Source organism: Bos javanicus, chromosome 9 (assembly GCF_032452875.1).
Source record: "Bos javanicus breed banteng chromosome 9, ARS-OSU_banteng_1.0, whole genome shotgun sequence".
NCBI classification, from domain to species: Eukaryota; Metazoa; Chordata; class Mammalia; order Artiodactyla; family Bovidae; genus Bos; species Bos javanicus.
Window position 1 is genome coordinate 46,133,129 of NC_083876.1, and position 8,027 is coordinate 46,141,155.

The 8,027-nt window shown below is 41.2% G+C and overlaps 1 pseudogene; it reads right to left on the reverse strand.

Annotated features, from left to right (window-relative positions):
- Nucleotides 1–419: 419 nt before the first annotated feature.
- LOC133254420 (myb/SANT-like DNA-binding domain-containing protein 7) lies at nucleotides 420–3,384 on the reverse strand (annotated as a pseudogene).
- Between the last annotated feature and the right edge of the window lie 4,643 nt (nucleotides 3,385–8,027).

The following is an 8,027-nucleotide window of genomic DNA, read 5'->3' on the forward strand; positions in this document are numbered from 1 at the left end:
CACCAGCCTTCTCTCAGCCAAGGTCATATGCTTTAATAACTTACATGCATATAGTGCTTTTAAACCCTTTCATATCTATTTCAGCCATCTGATCCTCACAACAACCTGTGAGGTAAGTAGGTTTAGCAGCTGAGAAAGCTGATGTAGAGAGGTAAACTAAAGTATCTCCTATCAGTCATAAAGCCAGGGCTAGCTAGCTCTGTGCACTTGGCTGCATCCTTCTTCTACTGGGCCACCCCTTGTATTTCTAAAAGGTCTTTCAACTAGTAGAGACGCCTAGGAGCAGCCACTAGCACACATGTTCCTACCACTCCACACATTAACTGTCCATTTACTCTGTTTTGTCTGAGGACACAGAAAAGGAGCCAGGGTATCAGGAGGCGTTGGTTGGACCCAGGCTCTGCCAGTGTAGGAAATACACCCTTGCATGATCAGCTCCTAACTTTTGGTGTTTGAAATTGACCTCTGAAGCAACTTTTCAAGTCCCAGCTGGAAAGCCCCAGTTGCCTCTTCCACTGCTGTGGCCAAGCGTCTGACCACGACCACTGCACCCCTGCGGAGCTCACTGGCAGTGTCCTGCTGACTGCTGGCCTCCTCGCCAATGGCAATCAGCTGGTCCAATTTTTCTTGCTCCTGCTTTGAAAATTCTCGTGTCAACCTCCTGTTTTCTGTCAGCTCAGCTGCAATAGTCCTGGCCACTGACCACCTTCTTCACTGGGGCCACTTGGGAGGGGGCTCACTGGTCAAAGGCCTATTCCCACCAGAAATAAAAGGAGCCCTGGAGGAGGAGGCTGGAAGCTGCTGTGCTGAGGCTACCTGGTGAGTGTTTCGGCTAGAGCTGGAGCAGGAGCTGGGCTTACCAGACGGAGCTAGTCTGGTCACGGGGCTGCTCTGACAGGGAGCAACTGCACCATTGTAAAGGTGGTGGGAGTTGCTGTAGCTGGGGGTCCCTTGAGAGCACCCTGCACCCAAGGAGTTATCCCAGGAGTCCTCTAGGTCACTGGTTTCTGGCATCTGGTCACTGACCCTCAGCTGCCAATCCTCATCTGATTGCTTCACTGTTTTCAAAATAGGCTGATGCTCTGCTCCCTGAGTCCTTTTTGCTCCCAGAATGCTAGTCCCCTCCTCCCCCGTGGTGTCAGGGGATGCTAAATTCAGGTCACTGTTCTTGGCCCAAGCAGCATCCTCCATTAACTTGTCTGTATCAGTCACTATCTGATTTCAGATAAGCTGATTCAACATATCATAAAAGGGACAGTGTGGTGAATTACCCATACTTGTGGTGTGGGCCACATAGGTCTTTAAATATAAGTTCTTCAAGACTTTGAATAGCAAGGAGAGATAAGAAAGCCTTCCTCAGTGATCAATGCAAAGAAATAGAGGAAAACAATAGAATGGGAAAGACTAGAGATCTCTTCAAGAAAATTAGTGATACCAAGAGAATATTTCATGGAAAAATGGGCACAATAAAGGACAGAAATGGTGTGGACCTAATAGAAGCAGAAGATATTAAGAAGAGGTGGCAAGAATACACAGAAGAACTATAAAAAAAAGATCATCATGACCCAGATAACCATGATGGTGTGGTCACTGGACTAGAGCCAGACATCCTGGAATACAAAGACAAGTGGGCGTTAGGAAGCATCACTATGAACAAAGCTAGTGGAGATGATGGAATTCCAGTTGAGATATTTCAAATCCTAATAGTAGATGCTGTGAAAGTGCTGCATTCAATATGCCAGCAAATTTGGAAAACTCAGCAGTGGCCACAGGACTGGAAAAGGTCAGTTTTCATTCCAATCCCAAAGAATGGCAATGCTAAAAAAATGCTCAAACTATTGCACAATTGCACTCATCTCACACGCTAGTAAAGCTCAAATTCTCCATTACAAGCTGCAACAGTACATGAACCGTGAACTTCTAGATGTTAAAGGTGGATTTAGGAAAGGCAAAGGAACCAGGGATCAGATTTATAACATCCACTGGATCATTGAAAAAGCAAGAGAATTCCAGAAAAAACATCTATTTCCACTTTATTGACTATGCCAGAGCCTTTGACTGTGTAGATCACAACAAACTGGAAAATTCTTCAAGAGATGGGAATACCAGACCACCTGACTTACCTCTTGAGAAATCTGTATGCAGGTCAAGCAACAATTAAAACTGGACATGTAACAACAGACTGGTTCCAAATAGGGAAAGGAGTATGTCAAGGCTGTATATTGTCATCCTGCTTATTTAACTTATATGCAGAGTACATCATGAGAAATGCTGGGCTGGAAGAAGCACAAGCTGGAATCAAGATTGCTGGGAGAAATATCAATAATCTCAGAAATGCAGATGACTTCACCCTTATGGCAGAAAGCAAAGAACTAAAAAGCCTCTTGATGAAAGTGAAAGAGGAGCGAGAAAAAGTTGGCTTAGAACTCAACATTCAGAAAACTAAGAACACAGCATCTGGTCCCATCACTTTATGTCAAATAGATGGGGAAATAATGGAAACAGTGACAGATTTTATTTTGGGGGGCTCCAAAATCACTGCAGATGGTGACTGCAGCCATGAAATTAAAAGACTGTTGCTCCTTCGAAGAAAATATTTGACCAACCTAGACGGCATATTAAAAAGCAGAGATATTATTTTGCCAACAAAAGTCCATCTAGTCAAAGCTATGGTTTTCCCAGTAGTCAGGTATGGATATGAGAGTTGGACTATAAAGAAAGCTGAGCACCAAAGAATTGATGCTTTTGAACTGTGGTGTTGGAGAAGATTCTTGAGAGTCCCTTGGACTACAAGGAGATCCAACCAGTCCATCGTAAAGGACATCAGTCCTGAATATTCACTGGAAGGACTCATGCTGAAGCTGAAACTCCAGTACTTTGGCCATCTGATTCGAAGAATTGACTCATTTGAAAAGACCCCGATGCTGGGAAGATTCAAGGCAGAAGGAGAAGAAGACAATAGAGGATAAGATGGTTGGATGGCATCACCAACTCAATGGACATGAGTTTGAGTAAACTCCAGGAGTTGGTGATGGACAGGGAAGCCTGGCGTGTTGCAGTTAATGGGGTCACCAAGAGTCGAACAAGACTGAGCGACTGAACTGAACTGCCTTTGAATCTGGAGCTGCACTGAAGCATGGTGCGGCAGAAGTCTTCCTGCTACATCCGCTTGGACACGGCCTGATAGACATCTGCATTGTGATTCATGGTCTGCAGGCACTGAATGTACTCTGCCTTGCCTAGTGGGGAGAGAAGCCTGCGTATCTCCTGTCTGTACCACCGGAAGCCTGCACGTCTATTGGAAGTTGCCATGGCAGACTGGGAAGAAAGGCTAGCTGGAGGAGGCTCCCGGGCAGGAGAGTGCTGACCTGAAGGTGTGAGGAATTTCTGGGTGCTCCAGTCTATCTCCAAGAGCCAGCCACTTCTTCCCTCTCTAGAGCTAATTGCTGAGAAGCCAGGTCCGAGGACTGCATTTCTGGCTGGAAGGCCACAGAGGAATGCAAGTTACAGGAGCAGCGTAAGGATAATTGTGGCATTAAGTTAGGCGGAGCTACCTGTAAGTAGGTTGCAAAGAGGCAGGATGCCAGGGCTGAGAGAAGCCCAACTTTGGGAGGTCACTTAGGATGGGGACCGGACCAAGGGCTACAAAGGGCCTTACTGGCTTGGTAACAAGGGGACCAGCTTCTTCACAAAAAGTAGGATGCTTCCAAGGCTGAGACCTGGAACCACTGTGTGTCTTCTGCCAAGGATCTGCTTGATTTTCATTACTGAGTTTAAAATATTTCTTATTCTACTTTGTTTTGCTGCCAATCCAACAACATCTTCATTTTTTGAGTAAGCAACAACAGCTGGAGTAACTCTGTCGCCTGCGTCATTTGCAACCACGCCAGCCCAACCATCCTTATGGATGGCCACACAAGCTGATGTGCAGCTCAGGTGAATCCCAGTGGCAGGCATGAGGCGGCAGAGAAGCCGGCAGCACTCAGGAAAGCAGTTTTGTATTACTATAAATATGCAAATTATAAATAAGAATATAACAACCTTATACAGTCTCAAACTGTGGGAATGCATTTGTGTCTGTAGCTGAAAATGCAATGTATTCTTGCTAATTAAAATGGATTTTTATTAGTCTTAGGATGCTTCAACAAAGAAAACAAATGTTTTTACTTAGCTGGGGAACTAAGTAACTTGAAACAAAATTTAGTAGCATTCAAAATCTTTCATTTACTTCTAAATATGTAAATATATTAATATTTTATCTCAGATCCTCATTTGACTTTTTGAATATGTTAATTTCCTTTAAAAAATCTCTATCTCCAAATAGATAACTACTGCCTCCATTTTATGGAGAAGGCAATGGCACCCCACTCCAGTACTCTTGCCTGGAAAATCCCATGGACGGAGGAGCCTGGTAGGCTGCAGACCATGGGGTCGGCGACTTCACTTTCACTTTTCCCTTTCATGCATTGGAGAAGGAAATGGCAACCCACTCCAATGTTCTTCCCTGGAGAATCCCAGGGACTGGGGAGCCTGGTGGGCCTCCATCTATGAGGTCGCACAGAGGTGGACACGACTGAAGCGACTTAGCAGCAGCAGCAGCAGCCTCCATTTTAAGATTGGGAACTAATCAAGTTGCTGTGCCTTTTTAAAAATATATTTTCTTTTGTTAAGAGGAAGCATTAAAGAATGATTTTTGTTAAATAATTGATTTTATTAAATAGTATAATTTAATAAATTATAAATGAGATATGACCATTTTTCTAATACAGAAATAATTATATTTTGAACCCTTGAAAAAATGAATGAGATATTCAGTTGTACACAAAGCATTATGCATAAATAAATAGCATGTTTTCCTTGGTATTAAATGACAAAGTATAAGTAATAATAACAAAGGAGAAAGTAAATGGTGTTACAGGCTAAGTTGTGTTCTCCTAAGTTCATATGTTGAAGTCTTAACCACCAGTAACTCAGAATTTTACTATATTTGGAATTATGGCCTTTAGAGGTAATAAAGTTAAAATAAGATCATTAAGATGGGTCCTAATCCAGTATTACTCATGTCCTTGTAAGATGGAAGATTAGGAAACACACACACACAAGAAAAAACCATGTGAAGACACAGGGTGAAGACAGCCATTTACAAGTCAGTGAGAAAGAGTATGGAAGAAACCAACCATGCCTGACACTTGATCTCAGACTTCTAGGCTCCAGAACTACTAAAAAAAAAAAAAAAATCTGCTGTTCAGGCTTCTCAGTCTGTAGAACTTTGTTACGGCAGCCCTAACACTACTAGAGATGGGAAATTTTACTGCCCCTCTGATGACAACATGGCCCCTGCTTCTGTTCCACACTTCTACACTCACATGTATTCACTGAAGAAACCACTGCTTTCCTCTAGTTGCTTCAGAATATCTTCTTTAATGATAAAAATTGAGAAGTTAAAATTCTTGTAAGACTACTTTCAAGTCTCTAAAAACTGAATATTGTGATCTGGTTTATTCCTAGTTATTTAAACATTCAAAATAAATTATAAATTTTGTTACATTACAGTTGACAAAATGCTTCCATATCTGTTATCATTTTTTGTTTCCAAAATTCTATATTCAGTGGGATAAACAAAATTTTATTTTGTTTTTATAGATGACAAACTAAGGTTCCAAAGTAGACTGACTTAGAATAGCTCATAAAATCATTACATTGCCGAGCTGCAAGGCTCATCAAGATCTTGCAGCTTTGAACTCAGTTATGTTTCTTGTATACGCTATTGGCCAATTCTTTATCTGAAAATATTTAGGTCCTTAATAAAATCTCAGGGCACTGTTCTTCAAACAGCAGGTTATGACCCATTGACAACTCATGTTATCAGCTTAAGGTTTTTGACAATTGTACCAAAAATGACATCAACTTGAACAGAATAGAGCGTATTCAGATCAGATCAGATCAGATCAGTCGCTCAGTCGTGTCCGACTCTTTTCGACCCCATGAATCGCAGCACGCCAGGCCTCCCTGTCCATCACCAACTCCTGGAGTTCACTCAGACTCACATCCATCGAGTCAGTGATGCCATCCAGCCATCTCATCCTCTGTCGTCCCCTTTTCCTCCTGCCCCCAATCCCTCCCAGATTCAGGGTCTTTTCCAATGAATCAACACTTCGCATGAGGTGGCCAAAGTAATGGAGTTTCAGCTTTAGCATCATTCCTTCCAAAGAAATCCCAGGGCTGATCTCCTTTAGAATGGACTCGTTGGATCTCCTTGCAGTCCAAGGGACTCTTAAGAGTCTTCTCCAACACCACAGTTCAAAAGCATCAATTCTTTGGCGCGCAGCCTTCTTCACAGTCCAACTCTCACATCCATACATGACCACAGGAAAAACCATAGCCTTGACTAGACGAACCTTTGTTGGCAAAGTAATGTCTCTGCTTTTGAATATGCTATCTAGGTTGGTCATAACTTTCCTTCCAAGGAGTAAGTGTCTTTGAATTTCATGGCTGCAGTCACCATCTGTAGTGATTTTGGAGCCCAGAAAAATAAAGTCTGACACTGTTTCCACTGTTCCCCCATCTATTTCCCATGAAGTGGTGGGACCAGATGCCATGATCTTCATTTTCTGAATGTTGAGCTTTAAGCCAACTTTTTCACTCTCTACTTTCACTTTCATCAAGAGGCTTTTTAGTTCATCTTCACTTTCTGCCATAAGGGTGGTGTCATCTGCATATCTGAGGTTATTGATATTTCTCCTGGCATCTTGATTCCAGCTTGTGTTTCTTCCAGTCCAGCGTTTCTCATGATGTACTCTGCATATAAGTTAAATAAACAGGGTAACAATATACAGCCTTGACGAACTCCTTTTCCTATTTCGAACCAGTCTGTTGTTCCATGTCCAGTTCTAACTGTTGCTTCCTGACCTGCATACAAATTTCTCAAGAGGCAGATCAGGTGGTCTGGTATTCCATCTCTTGAAGACTTTTCCACAGTTTATTGTGATCCACACAGTCAAAGGCTTTGGCATTACTAGAGCTAAAAATAGATGTTGTTTCTTGACATTTGAGTGATTGTGTGTCTGTGTATGTATGCCTGGGTATAAAATAAAACATATTTAGGTTATAGCAGGAGAATATTTTAAAACCATTGCCATGGCATATTTCTCTAAAAGGCTATTTTAAAAATTGCTTGCTAATGCTTGGGGTTTTGTGCAAACGCTCATTTAGATTTATCTCTTAATTAGGAGGCAAAGCCCTTGAACAGAAGGATTGCTACTTATTACTTCTTCCTCAGAGACTGCGGCACTGATGGTAGAAACATGAGAATTGATGACTGAATGGCATGAGTATACGACTGTTAGCTCTGAAAGTCATGAAAATGATTCTGATGTGTCACCATTCTAGATTTATTTATGGACATCCTTAAAGCTAGATGAACACTTGCAACAATATTCTCAGGTAGTACTTTTTATGTTGTTTTGAGTACTAAATCCTTGTCTATTTAGGCTGTGTTCTTCCAGGTATATTTTCACACCTATTTTAAAATGCTCTTAAATTATTAAGGGAAAAAGTCTATAGATTTGCTCTGATTGTATCATCAGAGAAGTACCTTCTCATAAGCTGGTATGGAGTTTCCTTTTCATCTCTTTGCTTTCCACAGATTTGAAAGAAAATTTTCAAAGTTTACTGGTGGCCTAAGAAACTTAGGCAGCCCAAAAAGTAGACTTTAGAAACAACAAAATAACCCTTCTAATTTATAACTTGCATTACTTTTAAATTTATACATTAATATTATTTATAAATACATTCATTAAATATATATTAATAGCTGATTATTTTATATTTAAAATTGCAATATGTTTAAACATAACATTGTTTTTACATCACATATGCTCTGTTTGGGACTCAAATTTAATCCTGGAAGCAAAATCCCTATAAATACACATTGAGGAGACTTGTCTTTAGGGGAATGCCAAACTAAAATGATGAGCTTTAGATTATGATTTGAATATAAATAAAGAATAACTGTATTACAGAAGAAG